Source organism: Delphinus delphis, chromosome 4, assembly GCF_949987515.2.
Source record: "Delphinus delphis chromosome 4, mDelDel1.2, whole genome shotgun sequence".
In the NCBI taxonomy this organism is placed as follows: Eukaryota; Metazoa; Chordata; class Mammalia; order Artiodactyla; family Delphinidae; genus Delphinus; species Delphinus delphis.
The window spans coordinates 113627451-113639872 of NC_082686.1; the positions used below are offsets into that span (position 1 = coordinate 113627451).

General features: G+C 38.7%; 1 protein-coding gene across 1 annotated transcript in view; it reads right to left on the minus strand.

Moving 5' to 3' along the window:
• STAG1 (STAG1 cohesin complex component) overlaps positions 1–12422 on the minus strand; it is a 425011-nt gene that overhangs the window by 100850 nt on the left and 311739 nt on the right. The gene's annotated exons all lie outside the window — the stretch shown is intronic.

A 12422-nucleotide genomic window follows, 5' to 3' on the forward strand; every position in this document is an offset into this window, starting at 1 on the left:
GAAGACTAAAGTCATTTTCAGCTTAATCATTCAATTTACTTCATATTGTAATTCAACATAAGGTGGAACCAAGCAATTCTATTTGCACTTACATTTAATTAAAAATGCATTAAAAATTCCTTAGTTACTTGAGAGTAAGCTACACCTTTTTCAAATGTGTATCAACTCTGGTTCAACATGAAATACCTCCCACATTATACTGTGGCACTTCGAGAGAATTTCTGACCTATGATTTTAATTAAAGAAGGGTATGTTAATTTGTCCTTCCTGTAGAAAAATCTAATTTCATATTAAAGGGTCATCATTTATTCATTTCACAAATATTTACTGGATACCTTTTACTTTCCAGAAAGAGCAGTTAAGAAAACATGATAAAGGGAAGAATGTTTAAAAACAGAGGCAAAATGATAGAGTGATGTGTCCTGGGGCTGCTATTTACTAGGGAAATATAATAAAATCATTAACTTGGAGTAGAAGGTGTTGGTGATCAAAGTGCATTCCGGGTCATCTAGAAATTTAGCCAACTCTCAAATGATTAAAAAGAGAACGAAGTTTCTGTGTTCAAAAAGCAACATGCTGGGGACTTCTCTGTGGTCCAGTGGGTAAGACTCCACGTTCCCAATGCAGGGGGCCTGGGTTCGATCCTTGGTCAGGGAACTATATCCCACATGCCACAACTAAGAGTTCGCATGCTGGGACTGAGTCCACGTGCTGCAACTAAGAAGGCTCCATGCTGCAACTAGGAGTCCGCATGCCGCAACTAAGAAGCCTGCATGCCGCAACTAAGAGTCCACATGCCCCAACTAAAGATTCCCGCATGCCCCAATGAAGACCCGGGGCAACCAAAAAAAAAAAAAAAAAAGCAACATGTTGTAACAGTAGGAGTCCAAGTTTTGGAACCAGACAAAGCTAGATTTCCAATTCTATAGCTTAGTAGCTACACGAGAGATGACAAGTATATTAATCACTCTGATACTCAGTTTTCTCATTTATAAAATATGATACTGACTTCATAAGGTTGTTATAAAATTTGAATGCTGGTAAAAGTTTTAACAACTAGCTCTGGGGGACGGGGCCCTGAATTGTTGCACTTGCAGATTTCTGTGATGTGATTACTCCCTCCATGGCCAATTTCAAGCTACCAATGATACTGAACTCATATAAGTGAATGGATGTGCATAATCACTCTCTTGAAAGCTGATTCAAGGTAGCTCGAGCACACCACTGAATGAGATAATGCTTGCTGGTAAAGTCTCTAGCACATAGGAGGTACCTCTGGTAGATGCTGTTGAGGCCCCGCCCAGATGTCCAAATCCTAATATACAAGGCTAATCTTCCTGCTTCTTCCTGTATTGACAGCTAATGGCGCTTACCTGCATCTTTCTCTGGAGAATTGACCATGGCTGAAAAGAACCACCTGGTACAAAGATTCCTATGCTCTACCTTGCCTCTCCTGTCCACACCCTTTCCCTCCTTCAGGATGAGGCTCATAGCCAGTGGGGAATGATATAGGAGGGTAAAAGAGCCCACCCTCCTTGTCTCAGGACAGTACAACCTCTGAGGTGCAATTTATTTTTCAAAATTCCTTCTGAGACGATGCTCAGACAAAATTTCTTCTGAAACCACATTTCTGTTAGTGTGTCTCCTGCTTAATCCTATATTCCTCACTTTCTTAGAGGCTTCTCAGGAGAATACAAACTTCAATGTATCACTAGCACAAAAATCTCTGACTAAGGCTGGGCTTCTAAGGAATGTGACCTGAACAGTTGGTACCAAGAGTAGTCCTAAGAAGCAGACCTCAATGATGGGATTCTGAGGTTGGATCACTTGAAGGAAGGACTACTATGAGGAAGGACTCAATTTCTGGTTGTAAGTGAAGTTAACGATAGTCTCTGACATAGAATAGCAGCCATTTGCTAATTCACTTGCGGGTGAATGGAGATGTGCACTTAGCTTGTACAACATGCCAAGCATTTGAGGGATGAGGGTAATTAATAACTATAAGGACTATGGACTAAGGACTATGGCTGTCACTGAGATGCTAAACAGAGAAAATGACAGGCTAATTAATCACCAGTTTAAATCAACAACTGGCAACATTTAATGAGATCCTTATCTCCTGCAGATAAAGAGCTGAACATATTGAAGACCAGACCCAGAACTCAATTTTAAGGGTGGCAGAATTTAAGGGACTTTGCATCCCAGGCAAGTCTACGCCAAAATCAGGGCCATATAGGAAAGAAGTGCAATTTCAAAGAATAACTGGTGGATGCAGCTGATAACCTTCAACTCCAAGTTTCCCATGAACTTGTGGGTCTGCAAATAAGTTTCATGTTAGAGGGTAGCATGCCTCCTCCACCCACCCCTCCCCTCGAATATATGGAAACCTCAAGCGAAGCAAGTACCTTAAGGACAATGCTAGTAGCCCTCCTCATGCTCTATACTAACCTTCCCTTGTAGCTCCAAGCTAAGGTCAAATTTCAGCATAGCCCAAATGGGGAAGTACTGGGTCTGCTAAAGGAGGAGAAGGATTATATGCTATAGGTGCTGCAGGAATGGGCCAACTTGAACCAGTAAGAACCAAGAGAGTGTCTGCTGAAGGTACTGGACTGGAAATGGGAATATCAAACAGGATACGAGAGAGTTTTTGGATATAGGGCACTCTCCCTTGTCTCAGGATTTAAGGCCCATGGAAATGGCCTAACGCATTGCTGGATGACTCCTGGAAAAAGCAACGTTGCATATTAATGAAATAAGAGATCCGAGAATCGTTGTGGCAGACTGTGAAGAAAGGCATTTAAAACACAGTAAAGTATGCCATAAAGGATCTGTTGTATAAACTCAGAAGACCTACTAGTTGAGTATGTTCCTCAGGAGGGCCCAGAGAATATTGTTTACCAAGGCAATAAAGAAAAGACTGGTGATGGGGGCACAGGCATTGCTGAGAAACTCCATAACAGCTGTATTCTGTAGGCTAGAGCTGGCACTAGGAGATACTCAAACAGAATTCGGCTTCCAGTACAATGAAGATGATGAGATCACAGAACAGCAGAAAGAAAGTAGCATCAACTAACTAGTAGATGCAAGGTGGGCATAATAATTATAATGGGCAGCAATGTTGAAGAGCAGCCCATGGGGATCTATGGAGATGACTCACAAGATATGGTCTTCCTGGAGGCAAGATGTGGAAAGCCAACAAAAGTATTATGTAATATGTATCTATAATCACAAGAGATCAACAACAGATAAGCAAAAGACTAAAGACAGCTGACCCAAAGTAAAATCATAACCCCAGATGTAAGACAGCATGAAAGAAGTTTCCTTACTTGTAACTCTAAATTTAAAAACAAGGCCAGAAAAGATGAAATTACTCTATCCATTCAAGTTCACACAGCAAATTATAGGTAGAACAAAGACATCAGTCGAGTTTTATCTACACCTTGTCCAACGATGCCTCCCAATCAACTATTTCTCCTCCCAAATCTTGGTTCTTTAATGTACCAAATCTTGGTACATTACAGGGACTTAATTAAATAACTTAATAATAATGTCTAGCAATAACTTAGATGAAAAATCACTTGTATTTTTGTTAATTTCTCTATTTGGGGGCTCTACTATACTCTGAAGGTATTTCTACTACAAAACATAAATGTTTTGTTGTTTTGCTATTACACAAAATCTTATTCAGATCTGAATGCTATTTAACAGTGCCTAACCCATAGCTGCTGCTCAATAAATATTTTTTGAATGAATAACTATATAATATAAAAATAAGAAAACAAACAAAAAAGAAACACAGAAAAATAAAATAATTTGTTGAGGGAGGGAGCTGGGCATATTTGTCAGAGACACTAATCTATCAGCATTTTTGCAAAATTATTTTTGAAAAAAATGTTAAGAGCTATAAAAAGTATTGTGTAGCATAATGGCATCATTTCATAATGAGCTGTATTTTAAAGGGACAATTTTCATGCTTCTAGGAGAAAATGCTGATTGTTATTAAAATGCCTATGTATAATGTTAACACCACAATGGGAATAAATGAACCAAATTCAGGTGGCCTGTCAAGGAGCAGATTTTTTTTTTTATGTGGTGGGGTGAAGGGAGTACAGAGAAGATAGTCTTTGTTGTTATGTTTTGACAATTTAATTGAGACATATTTGACATGCAAAAAACTTCACGTTTGTTTGATGCATTTGGACATATTCATACATGCATGGTACTATTATAATCAAGGCAATAAACACTCATCACCTTCAAAAGTTTCCTTTTAACACCTCCCCCCCCTTTTTCATTTGGTAAGAAGAGAAGTCTTGAGAGGGACATTGTTATGTACTATTAGGAAAGAGAGTCTTGTTCATGTAGTCTTTAGACCTCCACTTGGCTCCATAAGAATAGGCCTTAGCCTTGGAACACTCCCTTACCAAGAGATACAGTAGCCAACAAAAAACACCATGGCATCGTAGAATGAAAGGGCTAGGCAGCTGGCTCTGGGGGTGGGGTGGTGGTGATGAACTGACTGATGTGCTGGCCTCCCTCTGGCCATATGGGGATAAATAGGGATATTGATAATCTCTCTGTTAACAGGGAAAAGCTGGTGCAATGCATGAGGGTGGAAATGTGAAATGGGTCCTAAAAAGTGTAGGGAAACAATAATCTGGGCTCTTGGTCACATTTGCGCTCCCATTTCACGCCCCCCAACTCTCAAGGTGTCTTAAGGGTCACAAATGATGTCTGAGAGAAGTAAAGGGGTCCCATGCAGGAAATTTTACCTGATCCAGGTGGCTTACAGGCCTCAGATAAAACCTGTTTCACTCAATGCAAAACCACCTATGGCACTGCTGAAAACAAAAGGGTTGAAATGAAGTCCTTCTTCGAAAGTGAAATATGGAAACTGAAGGACGGATATGAACAGGAGCCAGGGGAGTCTCATACAGCCTGGTTGGTGCATCTGTTTGATGAAGGGGCACTGCAGACTTTAACTATCTAGGGCTGAATAACACAGTTAGGGATGGGGCCAAGATCTCTGGGTCCCCGTTGGGGACCAGAGGCCCTATGCCCCTGTCAAGATAGAAGGGAAAAGGGGAGAGGGGAGCTAAACTTTTATGGGGCCTTTGGATACTGGTGCCCAAATGACAGGTCCCCATAGAGGCAGAATTAAAATAGTAGGTCTGGGAAGAATGTAGTTACCCATGGAAGACAAGTCCACATGTATTTGTGGATGAGATTCTTTGGACCATTTCAGGTACTGATGATCCTGGTTCCTACTATTGAATACGTAATAGGTATTAACATTTTGGCTGTGTACGGTACTGAAAACCACCATTGCCTCAAGCGGTACGTACCACAACAAGGACAAATTCAAGCTTAATGGGCCAGCTGCATTCCTAGCCTGCTCCAGAGCTGGCCAAATCATGGTGCGTTGTTCAACAAAAATACTGTATCTACGGTGGGGAAAAGGACATCGCTCTGTTAATTCGAGACAATACAAGCAGCCCAATCAGGCCAGTAAGGAAGGCCTCCAGAGTTTGGAGGTTGACAGATTACCAAAGGATAAATGTAGAAGTTTCAGCTTTTGCCCTAGCAGTTTCTGATATTATCACCATCACTGAGACAGTGCAACCCATATGGAAAACAAGTATGCTGTTGACTGATCTGGCTAATGCCTTCTACTCGATCCCTCTGAAGAATGAGGTCATGACCAATTTTTGTTCTCACTGAACAGCCTACAATATACTTTTACTATACTCCTGCAGGGATACCTAAATTCTTCTGTAATATGCTACCAGAGGGCAGGGCTTGATCTTCAATAAGCTCAAGTACTACAGAAGTTTTATTCATCCCTTATATTAACGACATGGCTACAATGCTAATTTCATGGTGGCTACAGTGCTGCACTTAGTCACTGACAGAATGATTAGTACCAATTTGACTATAAATCCAGATAAAGTCCAGGCCCTAGGCACAGCAGGTGCAATTCCTAAGGCCCAAGATTCAAAGGTGACATTATGGCATGGTTTACTGACAGCTCTGTGAAACTAAAGGCAGATGAGGTCTGCTGGGTTGCAGCTACCATCTGAACCAGTAAATGGCCATCTTTTGACTATCAGGTGTGGGCATTCTAATAGGTCAAGCTCTGCACTGTGGTAATGGCAGTGCAGGCCACCTCTACTACCATTCCTTGATACATTTTTCACCAACAAATGGGCTGTTGCCAATGACTTAGCCATCTGGTCAGGCAAATGGCAACTAAAAGACTGGACTATTAATGGATCCCCCATATAGGGAAAAGAACTATGGCAGCAGCTTGCTCCCTGGGAAGAAAAAAACATATGTCACTTATGTAGATACTCATGGCAAAGGACCTTTTTTTTATTTTTAAATTTTTATTGACGTTAAGTTGGTTTATAATTATTACTTTCAGGTGTACAACATACTCAGTATTTTATAGATTTACCCACCATTTAAAGTTATAAAATATTGGCTATATTTCCTATGTTGTACAGTACATCCTTATAGCTTACTTATTTTATACATAGTAGTTTGTACCTCTTAATCCCTACCCCTATCCTGGCCCTCCCCACAGGTAACCACTAGTTTGTTCCCTATATCTGTAAGTCTGTTTGTTTTGTTATATTCATTCATTTCATTTTTTAGATATAACATATAAGGTGAAAATGCAGAATTTGTCTTTCTCTGTCTGACTTATTTCACTAAGCATAATACCCTCCAAGTCCATCCATGTTGTTGCAAATGGCAAAATTTCATTCTATTATATGGCTGAGTAATCTTCCATTGTATGTATGTATGTATGTATGTGTATGTGTGTGTATATATGTGTGTGTATATATATATATATATATATATATATATATATATACACACACACACACACACATATATACACACACACACACACACATACAATGTATATATACCAAATCTTCTTTATCCATTCATCTGTTGATGAACACTTAGGTTTCTTCCATATCTTGGCTACTGCAGATAATGCTGTTACAAACACTGGAATGCACATATCTTTTCAAATTAGTGTTTTCGTTTTCTTTGGACATAAAACTAGGAGTAGAATTGCTACATCACATGGTAGTTCTATTTTTAGTTTTTTGAGAAACCTCCATACCGTTTTTCATAGTGGCTGTACCAATTTACATTCCCACCAACAGTGTATAAGGGTTTCATTTTCTCCACATCCTGGACAACATTTGTTACTTGTGGTATTTTTGATGACATCCATTTTGACAGGCATGAAGTGATATCTCACTGTGGTTTTGATTTGCATTTCTATGGTGATTAGCAATGTTGAGCATCCTTTCATGTGCTTGTTTGCCATCTGTATGCTTTCTTTGGAAAAATGTATATTCAGGTCTTCTGCCCATTTTAAAATCAGGCTGCTTGGTTTTTTGATATTGAGCTGTATGAGCTGTTTATATATTTTGGATATTAACCCCTTATCTGCCATATCATTTGCAAATATTTTCTCCCATTCAGTAGGTTGTCTTTTCATTTTGTTGATGGTTTCCTTTGCTTAAAAGATTTGCAAAAGATTTTAAGTTTAATTAGGTCCCATTTGTTTATTTTTGCTTTTGTTTCCTTTGCCTTAGGAGACAGATCCAAAAAAATACTGCTACAATTTATGTCAAAGAGTGTCCTGCCTGTGTTTTCATCTAGGAGTTTTATGGTTTCAGGTCTTACACTTGGGTCTTTAATCCATTTTGAGTTTATTTTTGTATATGGTGTGAAAAAATGTTCTAATTTCATTCTTTTACATGTAGCTGTCCAGTTTTCCCAAACCACTTATTGAAGAGAGTGTATCTTCTCCACTGTACAGTCTTGCCTCCTTTGTTGAAGACTGACTATATGTGCATGGGCTTATTTTTGGGCTCTCTATTCTGTTCCATTGAACTATGTGTCTGGTTTTGTACTAGTACTATACTGTATTGATTACTGTAGCTTTGTAGTGTAGTCTGAAGTCATGAAGCATGATACCTCCAGCTTTGTTCTTTTTTCTAAAGATTGCTTTGGCTATTCAGGGTCTTCTGTGATTCCATATATGTTTTAGGATTATTTGTTCTAGTTATGTGATAAATGTCATGGGTATTTTGATAGGGACTGCAATCTGAAGACTGTTTTGGGTAGTATAGCCATTTAAACAATATTAATTCTTCCAATCCAAGAACAAGGGATATCTTTTCATTTTTTTGTATCATCTTCAGTTATTGTCATCAATGTTTTATAGTTTTCAGAGTATAGGTCTTCCATCTTGCTTAAGCTTATTCCTAGGTATCTTATTCTTTTTGATGCAATTTAAAAAAGTTTTTATTCGAGTACAGTTGATTTACAATGTTGTGTTAGTTTTAGGTGTAGAACAAAGTGAATCAGTTATACATAAACATATATCCACTCTTTTTTTAGATTCTTTTCCCATATAGTCTGTTATAGAGTATTGAGTATAGTTCCCTGTGCTATACAGTAGGTCATTATTAGTTATCTATTTTATATATAGTAGTGTGTATATATCAATCCCAGTCTTCCAATTTATCCCTCCCCCACTTACCCCCGGTAATCATAAACTTATTTTCTACATCTGTAACTTTATTTCTGTTTTGTAGATAAGTTTGTTTGTACCCTTTTTTAGAGTCCACATATAAATGATATCATATGATACTTGTCTTTCTCTGTCTGACTTACTTCATTCAGTATGGCAATCTCTAGGTCCATCCATGTTGCTGCAAATGGCATTATTTTGTTCTTTTTTATGGCTGAGTAATATTCCATTGTGTGTGTGTGTATATACATATATATACACACACACACACACATATATATACCACATCTTCTTTATCCATTCCTCTGTTGATGGACATTTCGGTTGCTTCTATGTCCTGGTTACTGTAAATAGTGCTGCAATGAACACTGTGGTGAATGTATCTTTTCAAATTATGGTTTTCTCTGGATATATGCCCAGGAGTGGGATTGCTGGGTCATATGGTAGCTCTATTTTTAGTTTTTTAAGGAACCTCCATACTGTTCTCCACAGTGGAGGTACCAGTTTACATTCCCACCAACAGTGTAGGAGGGTTCCCTTTTCTCCCTCTCCAGCATTTATTGTTTGTAGATTTTTTGATGATGGCCATTCTGACCAGTGTGAGGTGATACCTCACTGTAGTTTTGATTTGCATTTCTCTATTAGTGATTTTGAGCATCTTTTCATGTGCTTTTTAGCCATTTGTATGTTTTCTTTGGAGAAATGTCTATTTACATCCTCTACCCATTTTGTGACTGGGTTGGTTGTTTTTTGGATATTGAGCTGCATGAGCTGTTTTTGTATTTTGGAGATTAATCCCTTGTCGGTTGTTTTGTTTGCAAATATTTTCTCCCATTCTGAGGGTTGTCTTTTCGTCTTGTTTATCGTTTTGCACAGTCTTTGCTGTGCAAAAGCTTTTAAGTTTAATTAGGTCCCATTTGTTTAGGAGGTGGATTGAAAAAGATGTTGTTGTGATTTATGTCGAAGAGTGTTCTGCCTATGTTTTCGTCTAAGAGATTTATAGTATCTAATTTCATTCGTTTACATGTAGCTGTCCAGTTTTCCCAGCACCACTTATCAAAGAGATTGTCTTTTCTCCATTTTATATTCTTGCCCCCTTTGTCATAGATTAGGTGACCACACGTGCATGGGTTTATCTCTGGACTTTCTATTCTGTTCCATTTGATGCAATTTTAAATGGGGTTGTTTTCTTGCTTTCTCTTTCTGATAGTTCATTACTAGTATATAGAAAAGCAACAGATTCCTGTATATTAATCTTGTGTCCTGTAACTTTACTTAATTCATTTATTACTTCTAATAGTATACTGGTGGTCATTTTAGGGTTTTCTATATATAGTATCACGTTATCTGCAAACAGTGACAGTTTTACTTCTTCCTTTCCAATTTAGATGTCTTTTATTTCTTTTTCTTCTCTGATTGCCATGGCTAGGACTTCCAATACTATGTTAAATGGAAGTGGCAAGAGTGAGCATTCTTGTTTCTGATTTTAAAGGAAAAGCGTTCAGCTTTTCACTGTTGAGTATGATGTCAACTGTGGGTTTGTCATAAATGGCCTTTATTATGTTTACATATGTTTCCTTGATATCAACTTTGATTAGAGTCTTTATCATGAATAGGTGTTGAAATCTGTCGAATGCCTTTTCTATGTCTATTGAAATGATGATGTGGTTGTGGTCTCCATTTTGTTAATGTGGTGTATTACACTGACTGATCTGTGGATATTAAACCATCCTTGCATCCTTCTAGTAAATCCCAGTTGATCATGGTGTATGATCCTGTTTATATATTGTTGAATTAGGTTTGCTAATATTTTGTTGAGAATTTCTGCATATTCATCAGATATTGGTCTGTAATTTTCTTTTTTTTGGTAATATCTTCGTCTGGTTTTGGTATCAGGGTAATGGTGGCCTCATGGAATGAATTCAGAAGTGTTCCTCAATTTTTTGTAATAGTTTGAGGATAGATAGTAGCTCTTCTTTACATGTTTGGTAGAATTCCCCTGTGAAGCCATTGGGTCTTGGACTTTTATTTGCTGGGAGCTTTTTGATTACTAATTCAATTTCACTACTAGTGACTCGTCTGCTCAGATTATTTCTTCCAGATTCAGTCTTGGAAAAGTGTACGTTTCTAGAAATTTACCCATTTTTTTCTAGGTTTCCAATTTGTTGGCATATAACCGTGCATAATATTCTCTTATGAGTTTTTTGTATATCTGAGTATCAGTTGTAATTTCTCCTCTTTCTTTTCTTATTTTGTTTATTTGGGTTCTCTTTTTTTCTTAATGAGCCTAGCTAAAGGCTTATCAATTTTGTTTATGCTTGCAAAAGACTAGCTCTTGATTTCATTTATTTTTTCTGTTGTCTTTTTTGGGGGGGTCTCTATTTTTATATTTCCTCTCTGATCTTTATTATTTCCTTCCTCCTGATGACTTCGGGCTTTGTTCTAACTCTTTCAGATGGTAGGTTAGGTTGTTTATTTGAGATTTTTCTTGTTTCTTGTAGGCCTGTATCACTATAAACTTCCCTCTGAGAGCTGCATTTCTGCATCCCATAGATTTTGGCAAGCTGTATTTTTATTTTCATTTGTCTTGAGGTGTTTTCTGATTTCCTCTTTAATTTCTTCATTGACTTTTTTTTGTTCTTTTTTTAGTAGCATGTTTTTGTGAAGGACCACATGCTTGTGTTTGCAAAGGAACTTTTAAAATAAAAACATAAATGGACTCGTGTCAATCAAGTTTGTGCCCAGTGGGCTGCAACAATTGCCTGGTGGGTACATCGATGGAAAAAGGAGTCTACTTCAGATGCAAAAATGGGCCAGAGCCCAAGAGATAACCCAGAAGTCTAAGGATGTAGTACAATCTTGTGATTCTTGTCAATATATTCAAATCATCCAGAGAGAAGAACTGGGACACATTAACCAAGGACTGGGACTCACCTGGATCTGGCAGATTGTTCACATCAAACCCCTGACCACCAGCCACAGGCAAAGATGATGCCTCACTGCCATAACACCTAGTCAGGCTATTGTATAGCTACTCCAGTCTGGCATGTGGATGCTGAAACATAGCTGTCCTTGAATAAAATTTATGTCATATTTTTGGATACCCCATGGGACTTCACTCTGACCAAGGAACATCCTTCACTGCCCAAGCAAGACAATGGGCACACTCTCAGGGACTATGGCTACTAAACACTCCAGTGCAAGGAAAACAGGCACTGCAACACACGTTGGGAAATACTGAGTTTGGTTGTGGTGGAAGTGGACTAGGCAGCCATGTGCTTAGGCTGTGCCTGCAAAATCACAATCTCAACATGTCATTCATTCTTCTTTTTTCCTGTTGGAGTGTACGTCTTTGGGGTGATCTGCAGTTCTGCCTACGAGTGTACCCCAGACAGGGCCCCTTGATTCTAGTCTGGATATGATACTTACCTTGGGGAACCTCCCTCCTATGGGATACCACAAAGGCGGGAGATGAAATCAAGGAGTATCAGGGTGCTAGCGAGGGTCCTTCTAGTAGTACTGGGCACACTGACCCTTTCAATCAGGTGGGTGACGTTAACAGACATGTCAAGTTTGTGCAGTCCTTCCCTAGACTGGTCAACTGAGGCCAAAAAGTTTGTGTCAAGCCACAAAGGCACTGGGTGCCCACAGAGGAGGTAACATCTGGCTTGGGTTGCAATACCAGGGCAGCTAGTATCACAACCAGTAGACCAGAGTAGCTCTGGCCTGAGAAGATTCATGAAGTGGGAGAGGAGTAGAAACATTAATCTTTCCTCTTCTCACTCCTACAGAATCATCTGCTGTGTCTGTTACAACAACAGCCACAGTCAGAGGAGGAAAACTTAAACAATGCTGG